This window comes from Mustela lutreola, chromosome 18, assembly GCF_030435805.1.
Source record: "Mustela lutreola isolate mMusLut2 chromosome 18, mMusLut2.pri, whole genome shotgun sequence".
NCBI classification, from domain to species: Eukaryota; Metazoa; Chordata; class Mammalia; order Carnivora; family Mustelidae; genus Mustela; species Mustela lutreola.
In genome coordinates this window covers 9,954,155-9,969,998 of record NC_081307.1, presented here as the reverse complement: position 1 = coordinate 9,969,998, position 15,844 = coordinate 9,954,155, and positions in this window count along the sequence as shown.

Here is a 15,844-nt window from a genome sequence, read left to right as displayed (position 1 = left end):
AATGTCTGTATTGATTAGGTCCCTAGCCTTCGGTACTGCCTCTTGTTCTTTTTTTTGTGGTGGATTTTTCCGTCTTATCATTTTGTCCAGATAAGAGTATATGAAGGAGCAAGTAAAGTACTAAAAGGGTGGCAACAACCCCAGGAAAATATGCTTTAACCAAATCAGAAGAGATCTCAAATCGTGAGGGGGGAGAAAGGGGATAAAAAGATGTTCAAAAAGAAGAAAGAAAAAAAAAGAAAAAAAAAAGAAAAGAATTAAAAAAAAAGAAAACGAATAAAGAAAAATATAAAAAAGAAAAAAAATATATATATATTAGATAAACTAGTTAAAAAATGTTAAAAAAGAAAAGGGTAAAAGTTAAAAAAAAAATTACCAGAAGGCAAGAAAAAAAAATGAAAAAGAAAAAAATTAAATTAACTGCAGGACCAAAACAAATCACAGGGAGAAAGCCATGAGTTCCGTGCTTTGCTTTCTCCTCCTCTGGAATTCTGCTGCTCTCCTTGGTATTGAAACCGCACTCCTTGGTAGGTGAACTTGGTCTTGGCTGGATTTCTTGTTGATCTTCTGGGGGAGGGGCCTGGTGTAGTGATTCTCAAGTGTCTTTGCCCCACGGAGAATTGTACCGCCCTTACCAGGGGCCAGGCTGAGTAATCCGCTCGGGTTTGCTTTCAGGAGCTTTTGTTCCCTGAGCTTTCTGTAGAGTTCCGGAGGACGGGAATACAAATGGCGGCCTCCTGGTCTCCAGCCCGGAGGAGCCAAGAGCCCAGGGCCCCACTCCTCAGTGCGCCTTCTCTGTTACTCCTGTCTGCCTGACCTCCGGCTGTGCTCTGAGCTCACCGAGCCTGTGGCTGGTTCAAGGTAAGCCCGAGCTGCGAGCTTACTGTCGGCTCTGTCTCTGTAGCCAGCTTTCCCGTTCCAATACCGGCAAGCTCTGCAACACTCAGACACCCCCAATCCTTCTGTGACCCTGCGGGACCTGAGGCCATGCTGATCCCACGTGGGCTTCGCCCCGGTTTAGCCTCTGGAGCAATGTCCATCAGCGGAACAGACTTAGAAAAGTCCTGATTTTGTGCTCCCTTGCTCCGCCACTTGCCGGGCCCCTCCCCCGGGGGTCTATCTTCCCGTCGCTTTGGATTCATGTCTCCGCCAGCCCTACCTTTCAGAAAGTAGTTGTTTTTCTGTTTCCAGAATTGCTGTTCTTCTTCTCTTCAATCTGCCGATGGATTTGCAGGTGTTTGCAATCTTTAGATAAGCTATCTTGCTGATCTCCTGCTAGCTGAAGTAGTCTCAGCCTGCTACTTCTCCACCATCTTGACTCCTCCTCCTCTGAGTAACATTTCTTATGGGGCAGTTTTAGTGGCTCTGTTCATGCTGGTCTGGAACTTGAGGTTGTGAGTGCCAAACTGGAGCCTAGGTGCATCCTGGTGCTGGGGTGAGTTAGGTTCTTGCATCTTTGGGATGCAGGCTTGAGACTATGTGTGGGAGTTGGCCTGGCACTGGGGAAGACTGTAAGCCTGGGACCATAGGATCAGTCTGCAGGCTGGGGTTGCAGGTAGCTGGGCCTATTAATTTGGTCTGATGCTGGGGCAAATTGGGAGCCTTGGGTCATAGGCGCTGCCCTAGGAACTGGAACCACTAGAGCTGGCCTGGCACTAAGTTGATCTTGGAACCTGGAGCTTTGGGTGTTGATCTGGGGCCTGGGGCTGTGGGGGCCCTTGACATTGGGGCAAATCTAGAAGCCAGGTCCATAGGTCCTCAGACAGTAAGGGCTGCCATGGTGCTGGGGTTCATAACAGTGGACCTGGTTCAGGGTTTTCATTGAAGTCAGGTGCTCATATCACTCTCCTCTTCATGTATGGGTAACTATTCAAATTGATATTTCTGTTAGGGGTGGGGCACTGGAAACACATATCTTGTGATCTTGCTGGCATCACTATAGCTGAATAATTTTATTTCTATTACTCTGTAGGCTGGGTTTACACCAACAATGGGTATAATAGTGAAGAGCAGCTGGATCAGGGAGAAAGAGAATGAATGAGGAATTACTTGGGGTTATTCTAGTTCCAACCTATCCAGAAGGCTTTCTATAGGGCTTGCTGGGTGGGGTGACTTGCTGAGTGGTGGGTGGGCTCACCCAGGGTCCAAAGGAGGATAAGACAAAGGCTGACAGAGAGAAGCTGTAGCTGAGAGACCTATAGAAATACTGACCAAGCATGGAGAAGCCATGAGACCCATACAGAGCCAAGGAGGAAGAAATTACAGTTCAATGGACCACAGAGGTTAAATAAAAGCACAATCAAAATGTATATACCTCAGCAGACAATGCACACTTGGGGGCTCAGGAGGAACCAGAGGTTCTCATTCTCTCCGATGTCACACAGTTATGCAGGTTGTCCCCATACCCCAGATGCCAACTGAAGAGCCAGGGAGAAGGGGAGAAAATAAAAACACTGAGTAAATATCTCAGAGAATATCTAGTTTTACCTAGAGAAACCATTTACATTAGTGGGTCTTTGTATATTTTAAATTAAGTTGGATTGAAGTGAGTCTTTCAGCTCCTACTACTTATTCACTGGGGGCTGAAAGAGAGGTCAAGGAGCTCTGGAATAATGAAGAAAGCTGGAGGAAATTTGTTATTCTGCTGCAATGGGAATTTTTCTGTTTTTAGTATTAAAAATGAAGCTTACTATAGGGTCCTGGAAGATACTTTTAAACAAATTACGGCTGAATGCTTCAAGTCCTAGCAGTTTTGAATGTATACAGGGAATGTATATAAAGAAGGGAGTTGAATTAAAATATGTGTGTGTATATATATATTTAACTCCTATTGTTTTATATATAAATATATATAATATAAATACATATAAATATAAATATTTATAAATATATAAATGTAAATATATATGTCTATGTATGTATATATGTCTATGTATGTATTTAGCTTCCATTGTTTTTTCTTTTATGAGTTTATGTGGCAAGATAGATCATTAGATTGCCTACTGTCAAATTATCTTATATTTCTAGGATAGAGGCTTTTTCTAAATATCAATATATTTTTTCTCTTAATGGATTGATCTAAAGCTATCTGTTCTTTTTTTCCAGAAAGTCCTCAAAATTGCTATTGGCACACTTTCTTGATTTTCAGTGCTGGTGGAATATTTTTTATTTCATATTTTTTTGGTCACTTCTAGAATTTTTCAGTAGAAATTAAGTGAGGCATATTTACAGAGTCTACCATCTTGATGAGAATCCTATTTTATTTTATTTTTATTTTTTAAAAAGACTTTATTTGAGAGAGAGTATTTGAGAGAGAGCATGAGCAGGGAGAGGGTAAAGGGAGAGGGAGAAGTGAAGTCCTCACTAAGCAGAAAGCCCAACATGGGGCTCAATGCCAGGACCCTGGGATCATGACCTGAGCCCAAGTCAGATGTTTAACCAACTGAGCCACCCAGAATGCCCCACAGTATTCTATTTTATTTTATCTATTCTATTCTATTCTATGTAAATAACTCCCCTATCCAAATATCTAGTGATATTGCATTCTAAGAACTTTTACCATAGTTATCTAAGTAACTGATTTTATTGATGTGTTTTCTTTGCCCAGAATTTCTTCTTGGAAAACTCTGTCCTTCTCCATCTCCACCAATACACAGAAGAAATGGGTCTTTGTGCCATGATTCACTGACCCTAGCCTTTGTAGGATTATTGCATTTTGGGTCAATAGCAGACCCTTGAAGTCCTTTTAAGCTCCCTAACTCTTGAAAATATTAATCAGGACTCAGTTCATGGTTGTCTCTGGAGACAGAAGATCAGGTAGATGCTGGGTCCAGAATGACCATTGTTGGGTCATGTATGCTGGTGAGCAAGCAAGGCAAACTTCGCAGCAAAGAGAAGTTCTGGAAAACAGTGGATAAATCCCCCCACCATTCTGTGATCCTTTTGTGTTCCGATTAACAGCTAACCATGGAGAATCCTACCTTGCATTTCTGAGACAAGACCCATTTGTGGCTTTCCTCAGTGACTCCTCAATGACTTTCCCAAGTTCTCTCTACCTTCCTTATGATGTTCCTCATTAATGAGTGTTTTATCTATTGCAATATCCTGAATAAAACTGTCTTAGTTGTCTAGTGCATTTTGTCTTTTGTATAGGAAAACAGAATAAATGCATAAACAGAAGTGCCCTACAAGTGATTTGGTAAAATCACAGACCTCAGAAGAGAAGAGAAACTGCTCTAGTCCTTGATAGCTTTCAATGTCTTCCGAAATCCAATCCTCCTTCTACTTGGGGACATATCTAGGTTTCTTGTTTTGGGCTTCTGTAACTTACTTCTGTGTCCTTAAAAATCGGTCTCCCTGTGCTTAAGCCAGTTTAAGACAATTTCCATTTATTATTGAGACCAAATCATTCCTTGCCAAGATTCTGCACCTATGCTTAGCCATGGTGCTTTTTGGGTCTGTAAAATCATGAGTGTAATAGAAAGAACAATGGGGGGGGGGGAAAGGTAGAAGAGCTGGATTAAATTCTATTTCTTATGTTTTACTGCAGAAAGTAAAATCAGCCTGGAAAATTGTTTTTATTAGATTGTTTTAGAATTGCCCCTTTCCCGACCAGTCTTTTATAAAGTACCATACCATTGTTAATGACAAAGACTATGACTTTTGATACTTTTATTCCAAGGGCCTACTCAGGACATAATGTACTCAGGACATAATAGGTTCTTAGAAGCCTTGGCAGAATAATCAGTGACTGAAATGGTATAGAGAAGGATTATGTGCTGATTTTTGTTGTGCCTTAAGCCACTTATGTGACCTTGAATATGTCATTTCATATCTCTCAGCTTGTCTGAATGTCTGTTTACTTCAGTTTCCTGTTAGGATTGGATAACTGAGGTAAAGGACCCCAGACATTTTGAAAACTTAGTGCTATAGAAATTTTTATGGGTAAAAATAACTGGCATTGAAACTTGCCAGATTCTTTAGGCAATCTTTTCTATTCTATGACAAATAGAATCTTCATCTGATATATAACCAAATTGGAATTGGGGGGAAGAAAATAAGACTTTATATGATGGTCCTCGTTTTTTTGGTCAGTATTTAGCGTAGGGAGATTTCCATCACTGTAGCAAAGGCTCTCCTTCCATGGAAAAATGCCTTGTCCCATGTATAAATGGCAGTCAGCATGAGAGGAAATTCTTAGCTGAACCCCCATTTGAGACTTACCAGTTGTTTTTAGTGCATAGGAATTAATACGTAGGTTGGCCATTGTGTGACATTGCTGCGTTAATAAACAAACACAAATCTGGGGGCAGATTCTGTCAGCAAATGTACTCAATTTTGATGTAAATTGATGCAAACCCTTTATTAAAAAAATGTAAAATGTGGCAAGGAAAGCAAGTGATTACCTGATTTTTTTAAACTAAATGTTTGTTGCTGATAAAGCCATAATTAAATTTCTTTTCTGTAAAATAGTTCTATTTTCCTCATAGTCAATGCCGTGACTAAATGGAACAATTGTTATCGATTGGGATTTAAAATCTGTGAGCAATATTAGATTTACCTTGAGTTTAAAAAAAAAAAAGGAAAGAAAAGCAAAAAGAAAAATCAGGAACTTTCACATGAGCAGAAGAATTTTATTTGCATTTGTTCTGATAATTTGATTTTCAAAACAAAGAAATCACATATTTGGAGGAAAAAAGTAAGCAATTATCAGTAGTAAATATATATACAGACATTTCTATTATTATGTACTTAAGGCAAATATGTTTTTAAATTGGATTTATCTTGAATCTCATCCACTGACATTCATATACCCCTATTTATTGAGTATAGACTGCTTAGCACATGCTGTGCTATCTGCCCAGAATACAAAAACACATAAGATATTTAGAGTATGTAAAGTCTGGTACACAAATCCAGGTGGATAAGAAATAGAGCATTTTTATTTTTCTCGGAATCAGTGTAATTTCTCTCTTGAGTCCCATTCTTGTTGTGTTGGCAAGAGATTGACTCAAGGTCAGCACACCTGGGATTCCTTCCATCCTGTACCCACAAGTCAGGTCATGTGCCATTCTAGGATGTCCATGATGAGGGGATACTAGAGGAAGCCCCATTTATTATATATCTGCAGTGATGAGATCTGTTTTCCCCCTGTTTGTATGGTGCCTTTAGGTCCCTCCTGCCATGCATGGGAGGAAAGAATCTGACAAGGCTGGGTGCTCTGTGCCTAAGTGCTTGTTGGACTGAGCTGCCATGCTTCTTTGGAAATCTGCTCCCATAACTCCCATGAGCCACGGACCCCTCTCTCCCTGCAGTCTAGGGGAACATGTTTTATAGTCTGGAGAAATATTGATCTCCCTCTTGTTTCTTCTTGAACACCCTACTTTTCCCTCCCTTTACTTCCTACAAACTTTATAAGGTATTCTGTGGGTTAAGTTATTGGAAGCAAAAGCCAAGAAGTAGGCTACCTATGCTTCTTGGCTGAGCCACACCTCTCTGAAGGCAACAATAATGAGTCCTCTCTTTTCTATACGTGTGGTCCTCATTTAGATCAGGAAAGTGTTTTGCAAACTTTTATAACTACTTTCTTTCCAATTGCCTGCCTGCCTGCCTTCCTTCCTTCCTTCCTTCCTTCCTTCTCTCCTTTCCTTCCCTTCCCTTTCCTCTTTCTCTCTAAAACATTCCATAAATAGCTACTAAATTACTCCTCTCCCTAAAAGTTGCTCTGATCATGTGCTCTCTTGTTCAAAATGTTTCCTAATTTCCCCTTACCTTTAAAATTAAGTCCTCATACCTCAGATATTTGAAATCTTCCATGTTAACATGGCCTAATATGACTTAAAATTTTTCTCTCCTATGAATCACCTGTGTGTTTCCCGTGGTCCAGTCAAAATGCAAAAACAACTTAACATGAACGAGCTGTCTTGGTTCATGATGTTTCTTCTGCACGAAAGGCCCTCTCCTCTCTTCATACCGATTTCTAAGGGACCAAGTTCTATCTGGGCCATAAACATGCTTATCTTCATTGGTAGTCTCCAGATGAAGTGGTGACATTCTGAAGATAGCAGATATTATTTAGCTATTATTATTATTTTAGCTGATCTAAATGAGAATCAAAGGCATAGAAAAGAGAGGACTCATTATTATTGTCTCCAGGGAGGTGTGCTGGGCCAAGAAGCAGAGGTAGCCTACCTCTTGGCTTTTGTTTCCAGTAGCCTAACCCCACAGAACTCAAGGGCCTAAGGCCCTACTGGTTTCTTCATGAAGTCTTCCCCTATTCTCGGTGAACTCCAGCAGCAGGAAAAGAAATAATGGAACCAAAAACTGAGATAAATTTATGGCTGGTACCAAAAGAGCAGAATGGAAGGGTATTCTGGGGGGATAAAGGTAAACAGGTGAGAAAAAATCATTATCACACAACGGAGATCATCATGTGAATCCACTCAGTGAGTTGAATTTGGGACCTGGGTGAAGAGTTACTCAAGACAGAGTAGGGACGCCTGGGTGGCTCAGTTGGTTGGACGACTGCCTCCTGGAGTCCCGGGATTGAGTCCCGCATCGGGCTCCCAGCTCCATGGGGAGTCTGCTTCTCTCTCTGACCTTCTCCTCGTTCATGCTCTCTCTCACTGTCTCTCTCTCAAGTAAATAAATAAAATCTTTAAAAAAAAAAAAAAGACAGAGTAGTGACTAAGCACCTATCAGGGCCTGTAAATCTTTGTGACACTAAAATTACTAGCCAAACAAGATCATTATTTATTTGCCCTATCTTCACCACTGGACTGTAGCCCCTTGAGGCAAGGCTCTCTCCTTCATCCTGGTGCCTGCTAGAGCACCCAGCACAGGACTTGTCACGTAATTCCCGGAACACCCATTCTGAAAATAGACACATACAGGAATGGTCATCCAGGATGATGTCAAAACCTTGAAAGCATGAACAAAAGGTAACTCAAAAACCGAAGAGTCTGGTGCACTGAACACGCTTCTCTTGGTAGAATCTCCAGGTGAAATGGTGATGTTCTCAAGCTCAAGTAACACGTTCTAATACTTCTTTTTTTTCAGTTCTGCGTGTACCTAATGCTGCAGATGTTTTAAGTCAAGTCTGAGGAGCCCAAACCTGGCATATCACCCAACACCTGCAGGTGTAACTGGTACAAAGTCAGAGCTTTACAGAACACCTAAGACATCCCAACACTAGGAATGAATACACCCATTGTATTTACCTTAGCGAAAGATGAACATGAGAGGGGGGAATACTGAGGCTATAAAATACATTAAGGGCCTCCCATAGTCTTTAATGAAGTGGAAAACCTTCCCTGTCCCCTAACCTGTGAGTAGTCTTGATTTGCTTCATAAATGAGGAAGAAACAACATGAAGAAGGGAGTCACTTTGTTAATTAAACAAATATATATTTGTTTGTCTGTTTTAAATTTTGTATCATTTATCTGGTGGTAGTTTCCCTAACAGAGACACTGTGTTTCTTTGTAAAAGAAGACCTGGTCCCAAAACATTTAGTTGTTTAGTACTTCTACTAGCATGGTTTGTGCTCTAAGACTCTCCCACGGAAGTCTTCGAAAGCACTTCTAGAAATGTCTCCTTCCTCCATGACACCTTGAAAGGCACTGAGATTTAAATTTACTTCCATTCTTTCATCTTTGGGTAAAATCTTTTTTCCTCACCCAGGAATAAAATGTTCTAATGTTTATGGACAACATGGATCCTAAGCACATGGGCCCTGAGCACATGGGACTGAATTAAGTAATGAATGCTTCAAGCCTTTGATATTATTCCTTCTACTTTATAACCCTACTCCCCTGCCCGAAAGAACTAAAGGAAATTGAGATACTTGGATGAAAGGCTGATCTGGTGATACCTTGTTTGCCTTCCTGCCTTCTCTTTGGCTAAATGCTACATTGATTATAACACTTGAAAGTGTCTCCACATTCAGCAACACAAATTTCACATGATTTGATATTTAACTTGCAGGAAAGGAGCCCAGATCTTTCTGGTGTTCTTTTTTTTTTTTTTTTTTTTTCCTCCCTGTGTGTTTACTGAACTAGGAAGTGTCATAACCAGCTTGTCTGTTTCCTTTCAGCCCATTGTTTTGGGAAGAATAAGGAGAAAACTGATGCATTCAGAAACAGCAGTCAGGAAAAGCACAAATCCTTCTCCTTCTTATATATCAACGTGTTTAATCAGAGCATTTGTACTTTGATGTATTATTATTATTTCTCTCTATGGGAATTGATTTGTAATGTTACCTAATCAGTGTGGTTCCAATTTTAATCTCGGGGCTGAGTAATAAATATAAGACATTAATTTCCATAAACCATATATATTTGAAAGCTTCATTTACATAGTGAGCAATTTAGGCCTATAAATTCTAATGTGTTTCTATTCTTTTTGGGTTACTGTTTGCATAACCTTTTTATAGCTCTGACAAACCATAATGCTGCCCATTGCTGACAAATCTCTTGCTGTTGTCCGATGCATAAAAATGTGTTTTAAGTAACTCTCTAACACTCTCCGAGTAATTTTTCTTCTTTCTCACTCACAGGGAGGGTAGTTCCCTTTTAGGAGCTGAAAAATTCCATTTCTTTTCTCTGCCCATTTCTGCATCTCATTTGGCAGCTGTCTCTGGTCTAGTATATGGTTCTGATGTAGCTGGTTCCAGCCGAATCTCATTGATGGCAGCAGGCAGGACTACTCAACTTTAAGTAACTAATACCACCCTGTCTTTAGGAGGTTGGATCACAAGACCAAGTGTCGCTGAGCACACTTCACATGGGACCTGAGGATTTTTCAGGGTAAAGTAAGAACGTATTGAAGATTCGGTTCATAATAATATGTGTGTGAGAGAAAGAGAGAGAAGGAGGGAGACAGAGACACAGAGAGAGACAGAGCAGAGAGATAGGGTGTGAGAGGTTTAACTCAGAGAAAACAGATTCAACTCCTGATGATTCATCTCTAGTAGCTTCTACATGCCGAAAGTTTTAAACAGTTAAAATTTTTGGCTTCTTATAGACAACTACCTTGAGCCTAATCTAGTAACATCCAAACTTTGCAGTTTGTAATGCACTTTTGTGTATATTATCACATTTGATCTTTACTAAATTTCCATAAGGTATTGCTATATTAATGTTAAAGGTAAAGAACCTAAGGACCAGGCATCTTTATCATTATATTGTTATTGACCCAAAAGGAGAATTTGTTGGGTCTATCTGGCATTTTAGTAAGAACTAAAAGACACTCCTCCTCATGCACAGATAGTCATTACAAATAGTCATTTGCACCTTTTTCTAAGACTGCAGTAATGTTCCCTGGCTACCCAAGCCTTTTGAGCCTGGGGGAAGATGAATTAACAGAGAAGCAAGAAGGGCACATGCCCTAACTGTGTTCTCCACTCACACAGATTTCCCGCAACCTGGTCTAGAGAGTAGGGAACCGAAATCATTAGCTACTGTTTCACAACCAAGGTGAAATAAATCAGGGATCTCTGCTCAGTTCCTAAAAACACCAGTTTATTTCACCCTTGTCACCTCTGTTAGGCAGCCTTAGCAGTCAAAGATTAATTGGTACATGAGAAGGTGGTCACTGCTCTCCCCAAAGGCAGGCAGACAGTCAGTTGCTGAAGGGGGCCACTGGTGAGCATATGATCCGAGGCAGTGAGATAGCGCAGCTCAAAGACGAAAACAAAGGGCTTCCAAGGAGGATGCTAAGCTTCTGTCCCCCAGAACCCCCTTAACTATTCTGCTGACTCGGTGTTTCTCTGGATGAGCTGGCTGAGGGAAGCAGGAGGTTGGAGTCGAGCACCTGCGTTTTAATCCGTGCTGCTCCATTTACCAGCATTGGGGAGCTAGGGGATGTTGCTTCACCTCTCTGAGCCTCCGCATGGAGAATTGCTGATTATTAAGTATGTACTAGTTTTCTACTGCTGCCTAACAAATTACCACCCATTTAACACCCATTTATGAGCTTACAGCTTCTGTAAATCCAAAATCCAGGCACAGAATGGTTGGAAATCCTCTCTGCTTAGGATTTCTCAGGACTGAAGCCAAGGTGTTGGCTAGGACTGTGGTTTTCTTTTTCTTTTCTTTTCTTTTTAAAAGATTTTATTTATTTATTTGACAGACAGAGATCACAAGTAGGCAGGGAGGCAAACAGAGAGAGAGGAAGAAGCAGGCTCCCTGCTGAGCAGCGAGCCTGATGCAGGGCAAGATGCCAGGCCCGATGCCAGGACCCCGGGATCATGACCTGAGCTGAAGGCTGAGGCTTTAACCCACTGAGCCACCCAGGTGCCCAAAGGACTGTGGTTTTCATCTGGCATTCAGGATCTTCTTCCAAGCTCACAGGCTGTGGGGAAAATCCATTTCCTTGTGGTTGTAGCTCTAAGGTCCTCATTTTCTTGCTAGCCATGGTCAGAAACTGCTCTCAGCAAGTAGAGGTTGCTTGTGGCTTCTCACTATGTGGCTCCCATGGGCAGTTTACGAGATGGATATTTGCCCATTTCCAGGCCAGATGGAGCATATTTCTCCAATTTCTTCTTTTGCCACTAGACAGAAGTCTGCTTTTAATTGGTTCTTGTGTTTAGGTTATGCCTTCCTGGATGATCTCCCTATTTTAAGGTCAGTTGTGCCATACAACATAACCTAATCAAGGGAGCAAAATCTATCGTATTCAGACCCAGAATCAGGCAGCGCATGGATATCACTGACAGGAAATCTTGGGGATACCTTAGAATTCAACCTATTGCAGAGTGATACTATTTGGGTGAAAATCACCCAGCTCCAGGCAAATACTTGGCATACAATTAATGGTAATTCCTCTATAAAATGGGTCTAAGACTTGATAGATTTTAAAGGGTCTGATAATTCTGGTAAACGATTTGTGCATCCATCTCCCATTAAGAGAAAATTCCATGTAAATTACAGGTTTTCTGTTTTTTTTTTTTTTTTTTTTAAATCAACCATACTGCCTTATTTACCACCAAGCATTTAGTAAAGTGCTTAGTGAAGACTTGTTTGAATGACATGAATTATGGAGAAGTGAATCATCCTTCCACAATAGGGAATTCTGAAGACTGCAGGCCATGATTTAGCATTCTCTCAGAGCATCCATATTCATACTTAAAGTTTAAAGCAATAGTCATTTATTAACAACTCACAAATGTTTATTTGCAGACCTTACCACTGTCAACTCAGACCTCTATCTACAGCAACGTACTGGTCATCTCCACTCATGTGTTACCTAACATCCCAAATGAAACATATTGCAAATAATTTCCTCTTTTTTGTAACTTCTAGCTCAATAAATATATCCTATTCTCTCCAATCTCCAAAGCCAGAAACCTGAGAATCATTCATTTTAGACCCTTCTTGATCTTCACTCCTTTATCTAACAGCCAAATCACGGCAATGGTCTCCGGAACTCCTTAATTATTCTCCTTTTCTTTGCCTGTGCCAGCCCTGCCCGTATTACTACCTGCATGACTGCAATAGTGGATTCTTAATCAGGTTTCCTATTTTCAGGCTCTTCAATCCATTCTGTACTCCATTGTCCAAGTTATTTTTCAAAAGGTATAAATCTGATTCTGTCTCTCTCCCATTTTCAATGACTCTCAATTGATGGCTCAAAAAAAAAAAAAATTCTTAAAAAAAAAAAAATTCTGGCTTCTACTTACACTACCTGGCTCTTCACAAATCTCCGTGCAGCAGGAAAATTTCTCTTTTAAAAATATTTTTGAGGCATAATTTACATATGATAAAATACATGGATATTATATATATGTTCTATGAGTTTTGGTGAGCACGTGTGTTTGTGAAGACACCCTCCAATAAAGATGTAAAACATCAAAGTCATCTTTGTAAAATATAAATCATGTTATGTTACTTGTTGTAACCCTCAAAAGTTTGCCATCACAGACTGAAATGCAATTCCTCTCTCACCTATATAACTACATTGGTGGGACCCTGCCTACCTCTGGAGCCTTGCTCTCACCACTACCTCCTTACTAGTACAACTCTTGCCTTGTGGTCTTTCTCAGTTATCTCAAATAGCCTAAGCTCATCCCTGCCTCTGCCTAAAACATTCTCCTGGCATTTTCCCTTACTTCTTCAGTTCTGTTAAAATGCTTCTTCTTTAGAGCTTAATAAGCCCTTGTTTAAATGACTTGTGCATCTTGGAGTTTTCTTGATCACCCTATTTATTTATTTGTTTGAGATTTATTTATTTATTTGGGAGAGAGAGTGTGTACAAGAGAAGGGGGAAGGGGCAGAGGGAGACAATCTGAAGCAGAATCCCCCCATGAGTGTGGAGCTCAACATGGGGCTCAATTTCACGACCCTGATATCATGACTGAGCTGAAACCAAGAGTCAGATGTTCAACTGACTGAGCCACCAAGGCGCCCTGATTGCCCCATTTAAAATGACACCCCATCTTGTTTCTTCTCCTTACAGGTACCACCATCTGACACAATTTTATACATTTGTTTCCTGATGCATTTACACTGAAATGTAAGAGGACGCAGATGTCTTGTTACTGCCATATTCCCAGTGTTTCAGATGGTGTCTGAGAACAGATTCTCAATTAGTATTTGTGAGTGGAGGGGATGGAATCTAAACTCTACAGTGTGACATTAAAGGCCGTCATGATCTGGCTCCTGTCTTATTTCTCACTTATATTTTCCACTTCCCATAGTCCCTAAGCTTTGGTCAGTTTCTACTACTTTCAGTTCCCTAAAGACACCACATTTCCCTTCACCAGTGAGCACATAGCCTCACTGTTCCTGGGAAGGCTGTTCCCTTTGGTACCTTTTAAGTGCTGTCTTTTCTCATCTCATTTCCTTCCTCTGAGACTCTCCCTCCTCCGTACTTCCTCCCTCACCCATGCTTCTTAGAAGAGCTCCCAGAGTATCCAGAAAACAGTCATATTCCAGAAGTGGTTTTCTACCAATTCTTTGAGGATATTGCTATTTCTTTTCATCCATGTATCACCAGAACTCAGCCAGTGTACTATAGAATGAGCACAATCATATTTTTTTGTTGTTGTTAAAAGAAGGTAACAGGAAATAAAAGAGGAAAGGGAGAGAAGAAGAAGGTAAGGAGAGAGAAAGAGAAGGGGAAAACTGCAGAAGGAAAAGAAAAGAGACATTTAGATAATGAAACGTAAAGATTTGAATTAAGTCCCTCAGATGCAAAGAGTCCAAGGACTAAGTGAAATGATCTAGACTTAATTCATGCATCTTCTCAGTTATCAAATCTAGGGCTTATTTACTTTTAGGAATTCCAAATTCTTCTTCCTTCTGGTGTGTGTGTAGGGTGTGTGTGTTGTGTGTGTGTGTGTGTGTGTGAGAGAGAGAGAGAGAGAGAGAGAAACACTTGTGTTTCTGAAGGGAAAGAAGATTATACAGAAGATAAGTAGTGGTTTACATATAAACCCACAACAGGTTTAAAAACTAGCAAGGGGTAGCATACATCTGTGTGATGTTTATTATACATGGAACAAGTTCCTTAATATTTTATGTAATTGATGGAAAACACACTTGCAACATTGTCAAATGTGAAAATAATTGTCTTAGAATTATGTATGACACCCCTCAAAACTGCTGATTTTACATTCGTGTTTGGTTCATTCCTTGACCAGTCTTTGCTTTTGAAGTTGGATAGGCCAAGAAGAGGACACACACAGAGAGAGAGAACACATACACTCAGGGATGTTGTATTAATCATGTTGGTTTTTTTTTCTATATTTTATGATGCTTGGACATCTTGGTGCCATGCAGGCTGGGAGAGGCTGCCCCTCCCAGGGCTAGCAAATTCCGAGACACTAAGTGACTCTCCCATGGACACAGCCTTACTATGCAAACCAACCAATACAAAGCCCTCTCTCTAATACCTCCTTTATGTAACTTTCAAGGCATCAGTATTTCCCTTGCCCTAAATCACCCTAGGGTCAAGTACAGCACAATCAGAGACCACCCTACAGCCTAGAGCTTGCTGAAGTTACTTCAACTGTCCAATCCTAAACTTGCTCAAGCTTTCCTACCCTACCTCCCTCATTCTTTCCCCAGATACCACCACAAAGTTCTGAGCTGCACTTTCTCCTTCACTTTTTCTGCCTCCTGACCAGGCTGCAAGTTTTCCCATGCAGACCCATGTGGTGTGGCCTGTTGCCTTCTCTTGGCAACTGTGAACAATAAAGCTTCTTTAAATGGCATTGACCTCTCCATGTCATCACCTCTGTAAATTAAAGTTGGTCTTTATAAATTAGATTCCAGGTCCAATCACGACAAAGGGTCCATGTAGATGAATAAGAACTAGTAGTGAGTCCTTGATTAAATTTGATTCATTCTAATTATCAGTGTTCTGCATGCCCTCTCTCCCCCAAGAATGGCCTATACTTATAATCATACCAGAAAAGTCAAGATTAGGATTTCTCAGGACTGTAGTATGAATCACACTAGAATGCTATGAGGAAAAGAAATGAAGGAATTCCCTAGGAAGCATTATAGTGCATGTTCACATCATTCTCTGGAACAATACTTCAGACAAAATCCATTTAACTTGTCAGCCATCATGGTTGTTTCCCTGAATCATAAAATCCCTATTATGAAGTAAATCCTGACATCAGCTTGATTAGTATGATCATAAATCTTAACAGCAGCATGCAGACTTTAAATTGCAGTTTTTTAGGCCACAATTATATATTCTATTATTTCCCCTACCTACTGAAGTAATTAGATATTATTTCAATACACTGCCAATTGTTGGCAGTACTTTTTTCATACATGTAAAGGAATCATTGGTTTAAAACCATGAAACAAGGTCTTTAGGAGATCAATGGTAATA